This window comes from Melospiza melodia, chromosome 17, assembly GCF_035770615.1.
Source record: "Melospiza melodia melodia isolate bMelMel2 chromosome 17, bMelMel2.pri, whole genome shotgun sequence".
Classification (NCBI taxonomy): domain Eukaryota; kingdom Metazoa; phylum Chordata; class Aves; order Passeriformes; family Passerellidae; genus Melospiza; species Melospiza melodia.
This window is the reverse complement of record NC_086210.1, coordinates 13,262,632-13,281,555: the sequence shown is the minus strand read 5'-3', so window position 1 is coordinate 13,281,555 and position 18,924 is coordinate 13,262,632. Positions and strand designations below refer to the sequence as shown.

Sequence of the window (18,924 nt, the reverse complement as noted above, 5' to 3'; positions counted from 1 at the left end):
AGCCCCTCAATGACTCTCTGCTTCCCAGGGGCCCACAAGTGCACACAGCAGTCCAGCTGTGGCCGCGGCGCTGCCCAGCACAGGGCCATGCTCACTGCCCTGCTCCTGCTGCCCCACTGCTGCTGACACAGGCCACCATGCCCTTGGCCTTCTTGGCCACCTGGCCACACGCTGCCTCAACTGCAGCTGCTCAAGACTGGCAGCAACCCTGGCTTGTTTTGGCCTATGCAGCTCCCCAGCCACAAAATTGCTCATTTCACTTCAGATACAGCAGGCACCATTTCAAGATGGCCTTCCTTTTCTGAGCAACACAAGACAGCAGTCAAAGACTTGCAGCTTCACCCCCACTCATGGCTCCAAGGCACTTGCTAAAGTTGCAGACTTCAGTGCAAAATGGATCAGCAGAAAGTTTCCCCGTCTGGTGTTTGCAGCTTCTCAAAAGCCAAAAGTCAATTGAGTCAACAGTGACTCTACAAGTGAAGAACGACTCAAGAAAACTGCAGAACACTTGCACAAGCCAAAGACACCTTTCCAGAAAGGGAAAAGAAACAAACAAAGCCTTTTGACCTCCAGCATTACCACGTGTGCCCTTGGCCATGACATCGCAGAAGCCCAGAGATGGAGCTTCCCTGAACCAAGCAGCCAGAAGCACAGCTGGAGCCCCCAGCTCTGCACTGCCCCAAGAGGACAGGTCAAAGGCCAAGTTCTGCGGTCACTGCCTAGAGGAAATCCCTAGCTCCTGGCAGGACTCCAGCACCCAGCATCCTCAGCCTGCAACAGCAAAGTACTGGCTGCTCCAAAACTTGCAGCTCTGCCTTGCACTAAAGACAGCACCACACACAACTGGCACTTATAGGTCTGGAATAGGGTGGTAAGAACGTTGGAGGGTTGTTGTCATCCACCTCATTTTGCTCCTCGTTGGCTTCTTCTGCAATAACAGAGAGAGCCAGGGGAAAAACGGCTCTTGCTCTTCTTATCTTGTCTCTACTTATGTGCAAAAAGAGTCAAATAGTAGATTGAAAAGGAAACACCATATACAGCAAAAAGCACAGGAGCAAGATGGTGAATCATTATAGCACTGCTCTGCAAGTTTGCAGGCTGTGCTGCAACACCAGAAAAAACAAGGCGTTTGAATGTGCAAGTGCCCACCGAAAAATGACTCATACATGAGGTTCCTCCTGCAGTGGGCAAGGCCTAGGGCTGCTCTGACACTCAGGCCTTCCATGCACCAAGGCAACCTTCTGATGTCACTACAACGAGGTGGCAACCATGCCCCGACAAGACAAAGCAAACGCTCTGTATTGGTCTGTGACTTTATACCAAGCAATAAACAATCTTCCCTACAGCAAATGCAAAAGAGCCTGGGAAGTTCTCCTGCATCACAAAGCAGCACAAATTCTCCTTGTGGGCCGAAGCCTGTTGTTCACGGGATCCAAGAGGAACTCCAAGAATGACCTCAGCTGTGGCTGTGGCGCTGCCCAGCACAGGGCCACACTCACTGCCCTGCTCCTGCTGCCCCACTGCTGCTGACTCAGGCCACCATGCCCTTGGCCTTCTTGGCCACCTGGCCACACACTGTCTCATCTTCAGCTACTCAAGGCCACCACCCCTGGCTCCTTTTGGCCCACGCAGCTCTCCAGGCAAAAAGTTTCCTGTTTGACTTCAAATACAGCATCCACCTTTTCAAGAAGGCCTTCTTGTTCCACAACTGCATCTTCTAAGGAGATGTCACTAAATTGACAGGAATAGAATTCTCAGTGTCTCTGACTAAATTGAACTGGGCTAATTCTACTCCCTGGGATGTTGCTCTTAGTTCAGTGTTCTCCTCTGGCTGCTGTCAGCAAGTGACATTTTCTCTGCAAAACTGAGTTTGTAGTTCTTCAGGACTTTGAGAGGGAAGCTAGGAACTATCCACTTATGCCTTTGTTACCTTTGTTGAAGGCATCAAAATGGATTTTCTTTCGGTCTCCCTAGCCAGTCCTCTACTGCTACTGGCCAAGGTGACAGCTAGCTCTAGAATTCTTAAACACCAGGAACATAAAATGTCCCTTTCTCACTCAGCTCAGGATCAGCACTGCTAAATACATGCCTGAGGTGACCTGTAGTGGGCACGGGAAATGAGTCAGATGCTGTGAGAAAACTGCCTGGGCTGCTGAATCCCACAGAACAAGTAAACCCAAACAGAGCTGATTTCCTGTTTGCCAACTTCCCTCCAGGAGACACCTTTCATTCACACAGCCAGCAAGAGATCAGGGCAATGTTCTTGGTTGTGCCTACAATTTGGCCTGTTTTGCCAGTAAATGACTAAAAACATAACCAAGAAAATGCAGGTTCTTCTTTAACACTCAATGCTACTGTTCTACCAAAGACATAAAAATGCTTCTAAAATCCTCTCCTTCAGGTACTTTTTAAAAAAAATCAGTTGCATGCACCAATTCTTCTAAACTTGCTGGAAACTGTTGCCCAGAAAATCTTCCCCAAAATCCCTCTGAGCTTTGGCATTTCTGTTGTGAAACAGCACAGCAGCATCTCCATGGTTCTTGAGCAGACACTCACTGCTTTGGAGTTTGCATTTCATTGCAATGGGAAGATCACTATTTTAGCACTCAGTCAAGGGTCAAGGTAGACAGTCAGATTATTTCAGGAGAAACTGTAGAAGGCAAGAATCTTCCCCTGAATTCTGGGAACAACTACCTACTATTCTTTCAATCACCTTACTCATCCTAATCATTGCCAACAACCTGTTTGTCCTGTTCATTTCCTGAGAAGGAGTTGGAATCATAACCTTCCTACTAATCAGCTGATGACACGGCCGAGCAGAGGCCGACACCGCTGCCCTCCAAGCCGTACTTTACAACTGAATCAGAGACATCAGACTTATCCTTTGCATTACATGACTAGGCTCCACCACAAACACCTGAGAAATCCAACAACTTCCTACCCCATCCCAATCTCCTACACTACCCCTACTAGGTCTCGTCCTAGCTGCAACCAGAAAATCTGCTTAATTCGGTTTCCAGCCATGACTCCCAGTGCAATAGAAGGGCCAACACCCATATCCTCCCTACTCCACTCCAGCACAATAGTAGTTGCCGGAATTTTCCTACTTATCCGAACCCACCCTCTATTCAATAATAACCAAACCGCCCAAACCCTGTGCCTCTGCCTAGCAGCTTTATCCTCACTATTTGCAGCCACGTGTGCCCTCACCCACAACAACATTAAAAAATCATTGCCTTCTCCACTTCAAGCCAACTAGGACTAATAATAGTCACAATCGAACTAAACCTACCCGAACTAGCCTTCCTCCACATCTCAACTCACACATTCTTCAAAGCCATGCTCTTCCTATGCTCAGGCTCCATCATTCACAGCTTAAATGGAGAACAGGACATCTGAAAAATAGGAGGACTCCAAAAAATACTCTCCACAACCACTGCATGCCTTACCATCGGCAACCTTGCCCTAATAGGAACACCATTCCTAGCAGGATTCTCTCAAAAGACCAAATCATTGAAAGCCTAAACACATCCTACTCAAACACTTGAGCCCTACTCCTAACCCTTCTAGCCAAATCATTCACCACAGTACACACAATCCGCATAACCGTACTAGTACAGACCGGCTTCGTTTGAATCCCGCCCTTGACCCCAGTAAGTGAAAACAACCCCACAGTAACTTCCCCTGTCACTCGCCTTGTGCTGGGAAGCATCCTGGCAGGATTCCTCATCACCTCATTCATCATCCCCACAAAAACCCCTCCAATAACCATGCCACCCTCTATTAAAATAACCTCCCTAATTGTAACAGCCCTAGGCATCGCTTTAGTTCTAGAAATTTGAAAAATAGACCAAACACTGATCCTCACAAAACAAGCTCCCTTCTAAAACTTCTCAACATCCCTAGGATACTTTTACCCCTTAACCCACTGCCTAAGTATAACCAACTTCCTCAAAGGAGGAGAAAACATCGCATCCCACCTAATTGACCTCTCCTGATACAAAATACTAGGTCCAGAGGGGCTAGTCAGCCTACAACTAATAGCAACCAAAACTGCCACCACCCTCCACTCAGGCCTAATCAAAGCTTACTTAGGATCATTCACCTTATCCATTCTCATCATCCTCATAGCCACATACAGAAATAACCAATGACCCTCAACCTTTGTAAAAACCACCAAATCCTCAAAATCATCAACAACACCCTAATCGACCTCCCAGCACCATCAAACATCTCAACATGATGAAACTTTGGGTATCTAGTAGGCGTTTGCTTAATTACTCAAATCGTCACAGGTCTTCTAGCTATGCACTACACAGCAGATACAAATCTAGCCTTCTCCTCTGTCGCTCACATATGCCGAGACGTACAATTCGGCTGACTCATCCGCAACCTCCACACAAACGGAGCCTCCTTCTTCTTCATCTGCATCTACCTATGCATCGGTCGAGGACTCTACTACGGCTCATACCTGTGGAGGATATTATTAATAGTTGGTTAGCTGAGAAAGGCCATGCTGACATAATGCCACTGGTTAAACTGAGAGAGGGAAGTCAGCAGTCAGTAAGCTGAAAGGAAAAGTCAGCAGTCGGTGACCAATGACAGGCAAGGACAGAATGCCCTTGCCGCAACATGAGGATAGGGAAGAGAGATTCTTCCTGAGAATATGTAGAAAGTATCAAAAGTATAACCATAAGAATGCAGAAGTAGGCGTAGTTGCTGATATGTAACTAACCAATCCTGAGCTCAACTTTTGCAATATGTATGAAGCTCATTATGAACTGTATTTAACCTGCTGTACTAATCAATAAAATTGAGCCTGTGATGATCTAATTGATGTCCTGGTCTCCTTCCATCGACAAATGGTGGAGAATGTGGGCAACGCCAAATCTCTGTCCTTTTTTCTCGGATTAAAAGAAAAAGGGGATTACGCCACGGTCAAGGAAGTTGGGTTTGGGTCCTTGCAGCCGGGACGGTGCCGGAATTTGAAGCACCCTTGAGGATCACAACAGTGAATCAAGCAAATACATGTCGCAGGAGCCTGGAGAGCTGCTACAGCGCGCGCTGACTAATAGGTATGGATAGGCAAGCGGCATACGATTTATTCGCGGCGTATTTAGAACGGCGATGAATAAAAGGGATAGATTTAAAAAAGGAATTACCAGGGTTATTAGCTTACGGCCATGCTAAAGGTATCTTTGCTAATCCGCATACAGGAAATACTGTGGGATACAGTGTTAGACGATGATAAGTCAGCAAAGAAATTAGGGAAGTTATGGCAGGTGGTGTATAACACGTTACTTCAGCAGGTATCTGAGAGAAAGGCAGCAGAAAGGGCGACAGAAGCTCATAAGAGGAATATAGGGTATGGTCGTGAGGATGATCCCCTGGCATCTTCTGTAACTAAGATACTTATGCCTAAGAGTCCCCAGCAAAGTGGTGTGGAGGATTTTCCTATAGGCACAGTGGAACCGTCTGCACCCTTCCTGTCAGAGGGGGAGGGCTAGTTGGATGGTGGGGGTAAGAGCAAGCCAGCTTTGCCTCCGCCGTCAGCTTCAGGCGGGTTGGATGGTGGGGGTGGGAGCAAGCCAGCTTCGCCTCCGCCGCTAGCTTTGCCTCCGCCGCTTCCCTCGAGTGAGCCGGCTCCGGTTACAGCTTCGGCGGGGGGACCACTTCCCCCGCGCGAGCCGGCTCCAGCGGGGGGGCCGCTTCCCCCACGCGAGCCAGCTCCACTCGAGTTGGCTCCGGTTTCACTGTCGGCTCCAGCGGGGGTCTGCTTCCCCCGCGCGAGCCAGCCTCTGCTCCACTGCCTTCCCCGTGCGAAAACTCGGTGTCTGTACCGAAGCGCCAGCAGCATAGCACCCTTAAAGAGTCAGATCCCATCCCAGGGGCACACCGTGATCTATGGGGGGAGATGGCTAAACAGAGGAGGGAAGCTTGGGCTGCTTTGGCAAAAGAAGTAATGCAAATGGGGGATGACGAGGCGGTGGAAGTAGCTTCTAGTCTTGCATGTTCGGTCACATACACACCACAGTATGATGCACAGGGGAACCTTACGCATAATATAGCGGAATATACTCCCTTAGATTGGAAGTTGTTAGCTCAGCTACGTTCTACGGTTAGTCAGTTTGGAGTAAAAAGTGAACCTGTTAGGCAAATGCTTGATTATCTTTTTAATACTCAGGTTTTATGTCCTAATGATTTAAGAGGAATAATTCGGTTGATATTCACTCAGCATCAGCAGTTATTGTTTAATGCACATTGGCAAGCAAGTTATTGTTTAATGCACATTGGTAAATCAGTCGGTTGCTGTACAACGAGCCCAGGGAGACCCATTACATGGAGTAACAGTAGAGGAGCTGATGGGCTTAGGGGCATTTTTACGTACAGAGGCACAGATGATATCGGGAGCAGATAAACTTAGAGAGTCTATGCGATTAGTGCGTGATGCAATAGACATGGTTAAAGAGCCAGGAGGGTTACCAGCTTATATGGGCATTAAACAAGGTAGAGAAGAATCATTTGGAAATTTTATCGATAGAGCAGCTACTGCTATAGATCGGGCCGGGGTTGCAGACTACATGAAGGGGGCACTATTGAAGCAGTGGGCTTACAAAATAGCAATCCAGCAACACAAAGAGTGTTAGCTACTTTAGGGGCAAATTGGAGTATTGAGGAGGCATTAGAGAGAATGGCATTAATGCCAACAGCTTCACAGGCATTTATAGCAGAAGCCTTAAAGGAATTAGGATTAGGGTTACAAAAGCAAGCAGAGTCTACTCAGAATCAGGTGCTAGCTGCTCTTGCTCCTCTCCGAAGCGGCTCACTGGCATTCACGCAAGGAGGTTCGAAACCATTCATCAAGTGCTACCGATGCGGCAATGAAGGACACACACCAAACATGCCGAGCGACTGGCATATGGTGTCAACACTGCCGATCCAGCTCCCAAGATTCTACGGCTTGTAGGCGCCGGTCGGGAAACCATCAGCGGAGCGCGTATCACGGGGGCTGCGCCCAGACACAAGCTGCTGCCGTGACATCGCTGCCACCTCCTGTCTGCAACAACAGGGAGCCTTGGCTTGGACTTATCAGCAGCAGTAGACGTCACACTAATGGCGAACCGGCCTGAGAGGATACCCACTGGAGTAAAGGGTCCTCTTATATTAAATGGACAAACATGTGGAGCATTATTGCTGGGACGTTCTTCTACAACTATGTTGGGATTATGTGTTTTGACTGGTGTTATTGATGCAGATTATACAGGGGAAATACAAATCATGGGTTACACCCTTTATCCTCCGATTAAAATTACAAAAGGACAACGCATCGCACAATTGGTACCACTATCTCAAATGACATTGGGAATACAATCATTTACTGGGCAAACACGGAATGAAAAAGGTTTTGGCTCTACTGGTGTTACACTTCTGACTGTGGATTTACAAAATAGACCAAAGCAAAAGGTTGAAATTACTTATGGGCATCAAAGCATAACCCTTTATGGATTATTGGATACAGGAGCAGATACCAGCATCATTTCTCCAGAAGTGTGGCCACAACATTGGCCCCTATTTCCATCATCAAACATGCTCACAGGAGTAGGAGGATTTACATTGGAAGCAGATCGCCGCTTTTGTCTATGTGCATTGAGAATCAACAAGTATCTGCTGTGTTTTCAATTGTTCAACTGCCTCCTACAGTTTCCTGTTTAAATGGAAGGGACATTTTAACACAATTGGGAGTAGTGTTAATTAATTAGCACCCTTTGGGGTAATTGCCATTGCTTGGACTTTCCCCATTCCACTCACCTGGAAAACGGATACACCGGTGATGGTTAAGGAATGGCCATTAAAAGGGGAGAGTCTTATGCATGCCCATGAATTGGTACAGGAACAATATACAAAGGGACACCTACGACTATCCATGAGCCCTTGGAATACACCTATTTTTGTAATCAAAAAGAAATCAGGGAAATATCATTTGATACATGATTTGAGGGCTGTAAATGACCAAATGGAACCAATGGGGCCTTACAGCCTGGTCTTCCAAATCCAGCTATGATTCCAGAACACTGGCCACTTTTAATTATTGACCTAAAGGATTGTTTTTTCACTATTGGCCTGCATCCTGATGATATGAAGAGATTTGCTTTTACTTTACTGGCAATAAATCGTGGAGAACTGGATAAAAGATTTGAATGGACGTCTCTTCCGCAAGGCATGCGCAACTCCCCCACTTTATGTCAGCTTTATGTTGAAGCTGCATTATAGCCACTACGTCGCAAATGGCCAGTAACTATAATATATCATTACATGGATGATATTTTGTTTGCACAGCAACAGCCATTCTCCTCTTTACAGATTAACAGCATTAAAAATACACTTGCTGCATATTCACTTGTTATTGCTACAGAGAAAATTCAAACTACAAGGCCCTGGAAATATTTGGGATGGACTTTGACGGACCAAATAGTAATACATCAAAAATTGGAATTACAATTGGACATTAAGACTCTACATGATGCACAGAAGTTGCTGGGAGACTTACAGTGGCTGAAGCCCATTGTGGGAATACCAGATAATTTATTAGAAATCCTACGGCCTTTGTTAAGGGCGTTGACCCTGCTACTCCTGTACACCTGACAAAGGAGTATCATCTTGCTTTGCAGCAAATTAGTAATTGTGTACAGCAAGGGTATGTGTCTCGTCGACAACTCGATCACCCCATTGATCTTACTATTTGGAATAGCCCTCCCCTTGCTTGGTGCTCTCTCTCAATTACAAAAGAAAACGGGGGAGATACGGGTGTTGGAATTGTTGTCACCACCACTACAGCATAAGAAAACAATATCTTCAAAAATCGAACAATTGGCTGCATTAATTAAAAAGGGGCATCTCAGAATTCTTGAAGTGGATGGTAGAGAACCTGCTACTATTAGATTGCCTATGGAAAAAGAAACCTTGGACTGGTACTTGATTAATTCGAAGGATTTACAGGAAGCATTATTGATGTCACCTGCTAAAGTAGAGACTAGCAAATTAGTGCCTAGAGTTTTGCAATGGATGACAGAATGGAACTGGATCACTCAACGTTTGAGAGAAGAATACCCCATAGAAGGAGCTATTACAGTTTTTACAGATGCAGGAAAGAAATCAAGGCGTGCTGCTGTCACCTGGCAAGAAAAAGGACAATGGAAGCATCAACTCCTCACAGCAGACCCTGCAGATAGCTTACAAACTCTGGAATTGTTAGCAGTAGTATGGACAGTGTCCAACTTACAGGAAGCTTTAAATGTGGTCACAGACTCTATGTATGTTGCAGGAGTAGTCAGACGGATAGAGGAAGCAGCAATTAAAGAAATGAATAATAAACGATTGTATGAGTTACTGATACAGTTAAGGAAGGCTTTACGGGAGAGAAAAGCAGCGTATTCTGTGATTCATATTAGGAGTCATAAATGGTCTGAAGGTTTAGGAGAAGGGAATGAACATGCAGATAAATTGGTTACCCTACCCATTGATAATTCTTGCCCTATTGATAAGCATACATTGGCCAGAGAAGCACATAGTAGATATCATCAAAATGCAAAAGGATTAGCAAAACACTTTGAGCTGAGTTTGTCAGAAGCCAAGGCCATTGTTAGAGCATGTCCAACATGTAGTTATCATAATTCTAGGCATCGGGGTTAATCCTCGAGGTTTAGAAATAAATGAGAAATGGCAAATGGATGTTACACACATAGCTAGATTTGGTAAAGTCAAGCATGTGCACGTCACTATAGATACGTATAGTCATTACATATGGGCTATGGCTCAGGCAGGACAGAAAGCTATACAGGTTATCAGACACCTGTTAAGTTGTTTCACTGTTATGGGAGTTCCAAAGAGTATCAAAACGGATAATGGTCCAGCTTATGTACGTGCTAGAGTCCAGAAATTTTTGAATCAGTGGTCTGTTAAGCATGTGACAGGTATTCCACACTCCCCTACTGGACAGGCAATAGTGGAAAGAGCAAACTGTACCCTTAAGCAGTATATTGAAAAACATCAAGATTTGAGACACCCACAAGCATGTTTGGCTAAGGTTCTGTATGTGATCAACCATTTATGTATTTTTGGGGAAGACGATACCCCTCCTGCAATTAAACATCATCCAAGGTTAAGTCAGGAAAATACTAAGGAAACAGAGGTCTGGGTTAAGTATAAGAACCCGAGTGCAGGATTATGGGAAAAAGCTGCAAAAGTATTATATTGGGGTCAGGGGTATCTTTGTGTTTCCTCACCTACAGGGCCTTTGTGGGTGCCTGCTAAGTGGACTAAACCTGTTTTTGATGCAGCCTCTGGTGGATCGCCTTACGGAGGAGGACAGGGAGCGACTGGGGAAGAAACTGCTTCTAGTCCTACGACCACTACTGTTACAATTGAAGGTGTACTCGAAAGCGGTGGACAGAGCACTGACACATCACTACCGGACAGCCCAGGAGTTGATTGGTTTTATTGACTCATTATCAAATTTTCACTTAACAAGTCTAGCGAAAGAACATTGCCTTGACTGTCACAATCCACATTGTGCTGCCTGGATAGCCCTACGTTGTGAGGGTTGTGATAGAACTTTTTGGATAGAACAATCATTATTGTGGGATTTGTGGTGTCACACTTGTGAACATGAGCACACGTGGGGTAAAAGCTGGCAAGATGAATTAAGGAGACAAACAGGGCAAAATGCATATATAGCTTTAAATCTTTATGAGTCTCCTGAACAGAAAATTCTTGCTTATTATCGATGGGAGGTACAATGTATTGTGAATACAATTAAGGTTCAAAGTAAGTCACGCAGAGTTTCTATAAGGTGTAGGAAATTAGTACCTTTAACACAGCATTCAATTGTAAGACCCTTCAAGGGGAATCCTGATAGAGCACTAGATTGCTGCATTGAAAAGTTGCAAAAATTGAGTTTGCAAGTGGCAGGACCAGTGAAATTAGGAGCAGCAAGATTGAAGATAGATAAGAAAAGGAAGGTAAAAAAGGGAACGATCTCATCTGAGTAAGGATATCAGTGAGCCTTCAAACTTACCTCATGCTATACCTGTAAGCAAGGATGCTGATTTAGAGTTAGATCAGTATATTCAAAAACTGACTCAGCCTTACAATAGACAATCTAGCAAACCAGGGAAAAGACAACGAAGAAAGGAAAAACAAAGCAAGCAGAAAGAAAAATGAGGTTTGTTCTTGTTATACTGCTCAATGCTGTAGCAAGTGAAGCAGTAGGAATAACACACTTTAGTCAACCAAGAGAAAATTTATGGGTGACACTTGCTAATCAAACTAACCAATCATCACTTTGTCTTAGTCTTGGAGGAGTCACTAACCCATTTCGAACATGCCTGGTAGGACTTCTGGTGTGGTCTCCTGGAGAATTTTGCAATTTGATAAACAATCAAACCTTATGTATGTCTAACATGTCAAACATCACACTGCCAGTACAGCAAGGGTATACTGCAAGTCAGAGTGATGGCTATCGTCAATGCTTACTAATCCAATCACTTAACACCTCTTTGCATTCTCCTCCTGAGGAATTGGATCTTTTTGGAAGTACAAACGCCAGTATGTCTAACACTACAGCTGGCGGATGGTTAAGCTTCAAATTTTCGGATGCTCAGAATTTAAACCAACCTAAAGAAACATGGGCCACCCTAGATTCATCCCTGAATGTGAGTAAATTCTCTCAGCAGTATTACAGTCAATGTAATGGCACAAATATCACAGCACCAATGAAATTACCCACAGGAATATTTTTGATTTGTGGAGACAGGGCGTGGAATGGTATACCAGCCAAACCACAGGGTGGACCCTGTTATTTGGGGAAATTGTCATTATTTCACCCTAATGTGTCCTTGCTAATGCAGCTGAGTCAAAATTCAAACAGGAAAAGACGTAGCATACATGACTTAGACTGCAGCCAGATAGGAGATCCACAGTTTTGGGGTACATTCAAACAAGTGGTGGTTTCAACTATCTTGCCAGGAGGATCTGCCAATAAAGCCATGAATTTAGCAAAACAATTAGGATGCTGGGCAAAGGATGAGCTGAACAAGACATCACAAATTTTAGATATGCTAACCGCAGATGTGCAAAGTGTTAACCATGCTGTTTTGCAAAATAGAGCTGCTGTAGATTTTTTGCTCTTAGCACAAGGGCATGGATGTGAAGAGTTTGAGGGAATGTGTTGCATGAATCTGTCTGATCACTCAGTGTCCATTCACACTAAGATAAAAGAACTGCAACAGGGACTTCACAGTCTCAAGGAAGAAGAAGGTTTAGGAATTGATGAATGGCTTAAAAGCTTAGGACTTGGGCCATGGCTGAGGAACCTTGTGATCTATGCTATAGGACTACTGGGTGTAATTTTACTGTTTTTGCTTATTTTGCCTTGTATCTTTAACTGTATTCAAAACATGGTCGGCTGTACAATAGCAAAAACCTGCCAAACTAATCTCCTTGCTCAAGAAGAAAACGGGGGAAATGTGGAGGATATTATTAATAGTTGGTTAGCTGAGAAAGGCCATGCTGACATAATGCCGCTGGTTAAGCTGAGAGAGGGAAGTCAGCAGTCAGTAAGCAGAAATGAGAAGTCAGCAGTCAGTGACCAATGACAGGCAAGGACAGAATGCCCTTGCCGCAACATGAGGATAGGGAAGAGAGATTCTTCCTGAGAATATGTAGAAAGTATCAAAAGTATAACCATAAGAATGCAGAAGTAGGCGTAGTTGCGGATATGTAACTAACCAATCCTGATCTCAACTTCTGCAATATGTATGAAGCTCATTATGAACTGGATTTAACCTGCTGTACTAATCAATAAAATTGAGCCTGTGATGATCTAATTGATGTCCTGGTCTCCTTCTGTCGACACATACCTAAACAAAGAAACCTGAAACATCGGAGTCATCCTCCTCCTAACCCTCATAGCAACTGCTTTTGTAGGATACGTCCTACCATGAGGCCAAATATCATTCTGAGGAGCTACAGTAATCACAAACCTATTCTCTGCCATCCCTTACATTGGGCAAACACTAGTCAAGTGAGCCTGAGGCAGGTTCTCTGTCGACAACCCCGCACTGACCCGATTCTTTCTCTCCACTTCCTCCTTGCCTTCGTCATCGTATGCCTTACTCTCGTCCATCTCACCTTCCTCCACGAAACAGGCTCAAACAACCTGCTAGGCTTTCCCTCAGTCTGTGACAAGATCCCCTTCCACCCATACTACACCATCAAAGACATCCTACACCATCAAAGACATCCTAGGATTCGTACTAATGCTCTCCCTACTTGTGTCACTAGCCCTATTCTCCCTCAGCCTCCTAGGTGACCCAGAATACTTCACCCCAGCCAACGTCCTCATCCTAACCTGAGTAGGCAGCCAGCCAGTAGAACACCCCTTCATCATCATCAGCCAACTAGCCTCATTCACATACTTCACAATCATTCTAGTTCTGTTCCCCCTTGCAGCCGCCCTAGAAAACAAGCTACTTAAACTTTAATTAACTCTAATAGTTTATAAAAACATTGGTCTTGTAAGCCAAAGATTGAAGACTAAACCCCTTCTTACAGTTACCCCACCACCCACCTCAGGAAGAAAGGACTCAAACCCTCTGCTCCAATTCCCAGACCTGGCATTTTTAACTAAACTACTTCCTGACCCTACCGCTAAAGAGCTCGAATTGCCCCCCGAGACAACCCCCGCACAAGCTCCAACACCATAAACAAAGTCAACAACAACCTTCACCCCCCAATCAAAAGCAATCCCACCCCCTCTGAATACAACACAGCCACGCCCCTGAAAACCAACCAGACCGACAACAAATCCCCACTATTCACCATTCCCTCATCCATCAACAACCCCAACACACCCCCTATAACAAGCTCCACCATGAAAACCAACCCCATCCCAAAACCATAACCAACAACACCCCAGCTACCCCAAGCCTCCGGATAAGGATCCGCTGCCAGCGACACTGAATACACAAACACTACCAACATTCCCCCTAAATAAACCATAACAAGTACCAAAGAAACAAAAGGGACCCCCAAACTCACTAGTCAGCTGCACCCCGCAACCACTGCTACGACCAGCCCCAACACCCCATAGTAAGGAGACAGGTTAGATGCAACCGCCAACGCCCTAGAACAAAACACAGCCCGAAAAACAAAACAGATTCTATCATAAATTCCCACTTGGCCTCCCTCTGAGATTTACGGCCTGAAAAGCCGTCGTTACAAAGTTTAACTATAAGAACATCTAAATACGTCCTTCATTCCCTCCCCTATCCCTTTAACCCCTCCCCCCCCACCACCCAGCACGTTTTCTTCTTGCTTTCAGGGTATGTATAATAATGCATCGCACTCTCTGCCCCATCAGACAGCTCATGAAATGTAGGATAATCCACATTACACGTCAAGCTCTTCCACCAAAAACCCAAACGGATGGTATTCGGCCAGCCTACCTACCAGGCACATTCTTGCTTCAGGTACCATACAACCCAAGTATTTCTACCCAAGGCCAAGCTGCAAGTGTCACCCAAAGACCCAGGATCTTACCTAATGTACACAATATCCAACCTAGAGAACGAGGAATGTCCCAGTACACCTTTGAATTCCCCTAGTCTACAGGATTCGCCCACCTCCTAGGTAATATTCTCAGCCAACAGCCTTCAAGCACTCCCAAGCCAGACATGGTTACCTTTTGATCGCGCTTCTCACGAGAACTGAGCTACTCAACATATGTGCTTTAGTTTATTGCCCTCAAGCACATACCTCTCCTATACTTGCTCTTTTGCACTATTGGTTGTAACTTCAGGATCATAACTTGCTTCATTCCTTCCTCCTGGCCCTTCACAGATACAAGTGGTCGGTTGAATACTCCTCCCTAACTTCATTACCTCGGCATACCGACCTCTTGCACTTGTTTTCTTTTAGCGTCTCTTCAATAAGCCCCTCAAGTGCAGAGCAGGTGTTATCTTCCTCTTGACATGTCCATCACATGACCGCCAAGCATATGAATCCCCAAAAACCCAGAATGTCATGATCTAACGGATAAGGTTGTCGCAAACTTGGCACTGATGCACTTTGACCCCATTCATGGAGGGCGCGCTACCTACCTCTAGACAACAGATAGTGTAATGGTTGCCAGACATATTAATTATTTTATCATTCACTAGGAATTAACATTTAAATCCCATTTTATGCATCTATTTTTTTATCTAGACATTTTTAAAAAAAAAAAACTAAGCCACATATCCCTACATTGTCCAAACTACTTACCATCAATACACTTTCAATTAACTTTAAATATAGAGATATTCCCTACTGTCAAAAATAATAACCGTCCACCATCATCACTCCCCTAACCACCCCCAAACAAACATAATATTAATCCCAAAGCTAGTCCCTCTCCAAAAACCAAACAAAACCACAAGCCATGATGACAAACCATCAACCAACTATCCACCAAATTTTATGTCCTTGTAGCTTATAGAAAGCATGACACTGAAGATGTCAAGATGGCTGCCACACGCACCCAAGGACAAAAGACTTAGTCCTAACCTTACTGTTAGTTTTTGCTAGGTATATACATGCAAGTATCCGTGCTCCAGTGTAGATGCCCTGAACACCTCAATCAGGGAGATAGGAGCGGACATCAGGCTCACCACAACCGCAGCCCAAGATACCTTGCAATTGCCCCACCCCCACGGGTAATCAGCAGTAGTTAATAATATGCAATGAGTGTAAACTTGACTTAGCCATAGCAAATCCAAGGTTGGCAAATCCTGTGCCAGCCACCGCAGTCATACAGGAGACCCAAATTAACTTTAAAATGGCATAAAGAGTGGTCACATGCTATCCAAGTAGCTAAGATTAAAAAGCAACTGAGTTGTCACAAGCCCAAGATGCCAAAAAGGCCTCCCCATCAAAGAAGATCTTAGAACAATGATTAATTGAACTCCACGAAAGCCAGGGCCCAAACTGGGATTAGATACCCCACTATGCCTGGCCCTAAATCTTGATGCTTACACCTACTAAAGCATCTGCCTGATGCTTTAAGCACCAACGCGTAAAACTCTAAGGACTTGGTGGTGCCCCAAAGCCACCTAGAGGAGCCTCTTCTGTAATCGATGATCCACGATATGTCTGACCATTCCTTGCCAAAACAGCCTACATACTGCTGTCACCAGCCCGCCTCCCCTGAAAGCTCAACAGTGAGTTCAATAGCCCCACCACGCTAATGAGACAGGTCAAGGTATAGCCTATGGAATGGTAGCAATGGGCTACATTTTCTAAGTTAGAACATAGCGGCAAAGGGGTATGAAATAACCCCTGGAAGGTGGATTTAGCAGTAGAGTGGGACAATGGAGCCCTCTTTAAGCTGGCCCTGGGGCACATACATACCGCCCGTCACCCTCCTCGCAGGCGCCCCCCCCCCCCCCCCCCAATGAACTAATAAGCTATTGAGCCAAAGATGATGTAAGTTGTAACAAGGTCAGTGTACCAGAAGGTGCACTTAGGCTACCAAGACGTAGTTTAAGCAAAAGCATTGAACTTACACCTGAAAAATGTCTGCTAACACCAGATTGTCTTGATGCCAAACTCTAGCCCAATCGACATGATCTGGAATAACAAAGCTACTCCCCCGTACCCAACTAAAGCATTCACTGTTCCCAGTATAGGCAATAGAAAAGACACCATTGGCGCGATAGAGACCACGTACCGTAAGGGAAAGATGAAATAATAATGAAAACTAAGCTATAAACAGCAAAGATCAACCCTTGTACCTTTTGCATCATGGTCTAGCAAGAAAAATAATGCAAAATGAATTTAAGTTTGCTACCCCGAAACCCAAGCGAGCTACTTACGAGCAGCTATTATTGAGTGAACCCGTCTCTGTGGCAAAAGAGTGGGATGACTTGTCAGTGGAGGTGAAAAGCCAATTGAGCTGGGTGATAGCTAGTTGCCTGTGAAACGAATCTAAGTTCACTCTTAATTCTTCTCCAAGGAAAACCTACAAACCCTAATGAAGCGAATTAAGGGCCATTTAAAGGAGGTACAGCTCCTTTAAAAAAGAATACAATCTCTACGAGCCGATAAATACTGGTTTTTCCAACTGCATTGTGGGCCCTCAAGCAGCCATCAACAAAGAGTGCGTTAAAGCTCTACATTACAAAAATATAAGAACCTTATGACTCCCTCCCCATTAAGAGGCTGACCTATATTCAAATAGGAGAAATAATGCTAGAATGAGTAACTAGGGTCCTCCCTCTACGATGCAAGCTTACATCTGTACATTATGAACAAGTCGCCAATATATGACAAATCAAACAAGCACAGTAATAAGTATCTTGTTAACCTGACAGAGGAGAAAGATTAAGAAAGATTAAAACCTGTAAAAGGAACTAGGCAAACCCGTCAAGGCCCGACTGTTTACCAAAAGCATAGCCTTCAACAAATGCAAAACAAGTTTTGAAGGTGATGCCTGCCCGGTGACTCACGTTCAACGGCCGCGGTATCCTAACCGTGCGAAGGCAGTGGAATCAATTGTCCCACAAATCGAGACTAGTATGAATGGCTAAACGAGGTCCTAACTGTCTCTTACCAGCAATCAGTGAAATTGATCTCCCTGTACAAAAGCAGGGATAAACCTGTAAGACAAGAAGACCCTGTGGAACTTCAAAACCAGCAACCACCTTAAAACACATACTCACCTACTGGCTTCACTGACACATAAGCTTCTGGTCTGCGTTTTTCAGTTGGGGTAACCTTGGAGCAAAACAAAACCTCCAAAAATTAGACCACACCTCTAGACTAAGAGCAACCCCTCAACGTGCTAATAGCATCCAGACCCAATACAATTGATCGATGGACCAAGCTACCCCGGGGATAACAGCGCAATGTCCTCTGAGAGTCCGTATCGACGAGGAGGTTTACGACCTCGATGTTGGATCAGGACATCGTAGTGGTGCAGCTGCTACTAAGGGTTCGTTTGTTCAACGATTAACAGTCCTACGTGATCTGAGTTCTGGCACAATCCAGGTCGGTTTCTATCTATGATGAACTCTTCCCAGTACGAAAGGATAGGAAAAGGGAGGCCAATACCAGAAGCAAGCCTTCACCTTAAGTAATGAAAACAATTAAATTACAAAAGGCTATTACACCCCACCACGTCCAAGAAAAGGACCAGCTAGCGTGGCAGAGCTCGGAAAATGCAAAAGACTTCAGTCCTTTAACTCAGAGGTTCCAATCCTCTCCCTAGCTTAACCAAAACCACCCTCATTATTAACCTCATCATAGCCTGCTCCTATGCCGTCTCAAACTTAATCGCAGTAGCCTTCCTTACACTAGCAGAGCGCAAAATCCTAAGCTACATTACAACAGTAGTCCTAGTCCAACTGTTCAGCCTTCCCTGAAGGTCTGCCAGTCTGCATTTTCAAAGATGTCTTGATTGTCCCAGCAAACTGAGGAAATGACAGACTGTGCTGCCACAGACTCTCCCATGGAGCCATCGGAAGCCCTGCAGGTTCCCCTGCAAATGCTGCCCCTGTGGCTGCAGACACCCATTTTTAAGATGAACGCCTTGACAGGAGCTTTACCAAAACAGTGGTATCCTAATGCTCTTTCTGTTTCAAAACCAGAAACTCAGTCACTAAGAAAGAGAAGGAAGACATACAAAAGCCAGGTTAGGATACACCCTAACCTAAGAAGAGAGGAAACCTCTACTTACGTGTGAAATGTGCTACCAAATAGGCACCATAGGTAATTCCATAGGCAGCGAAAAGCAAAGGAGCAATTCCCTCAATCATTTTAACACTGTCCTGCAAGTTTGCAGGCTGTGCTCACACACTGGAAAAAGCAAGGCTCCTGTTGGTGTGCAAC

The 18,924-nt window shown here is 45.0% G+C and overlaps 1 pseudogene; it reads left to right on the top strand.

Moving 5' to 3' along the window:
• The first annotated feature begins 4,150 nt into the window (after positions 1 to 4,150).
• On the top strand, positions 4,151 to 13,397 carry LOC134426036 (cytochrome b-like; annotated as a pseudogene).
• Positions 13,398 to 18,924: the final 5,527 nt, after the last annotated feature.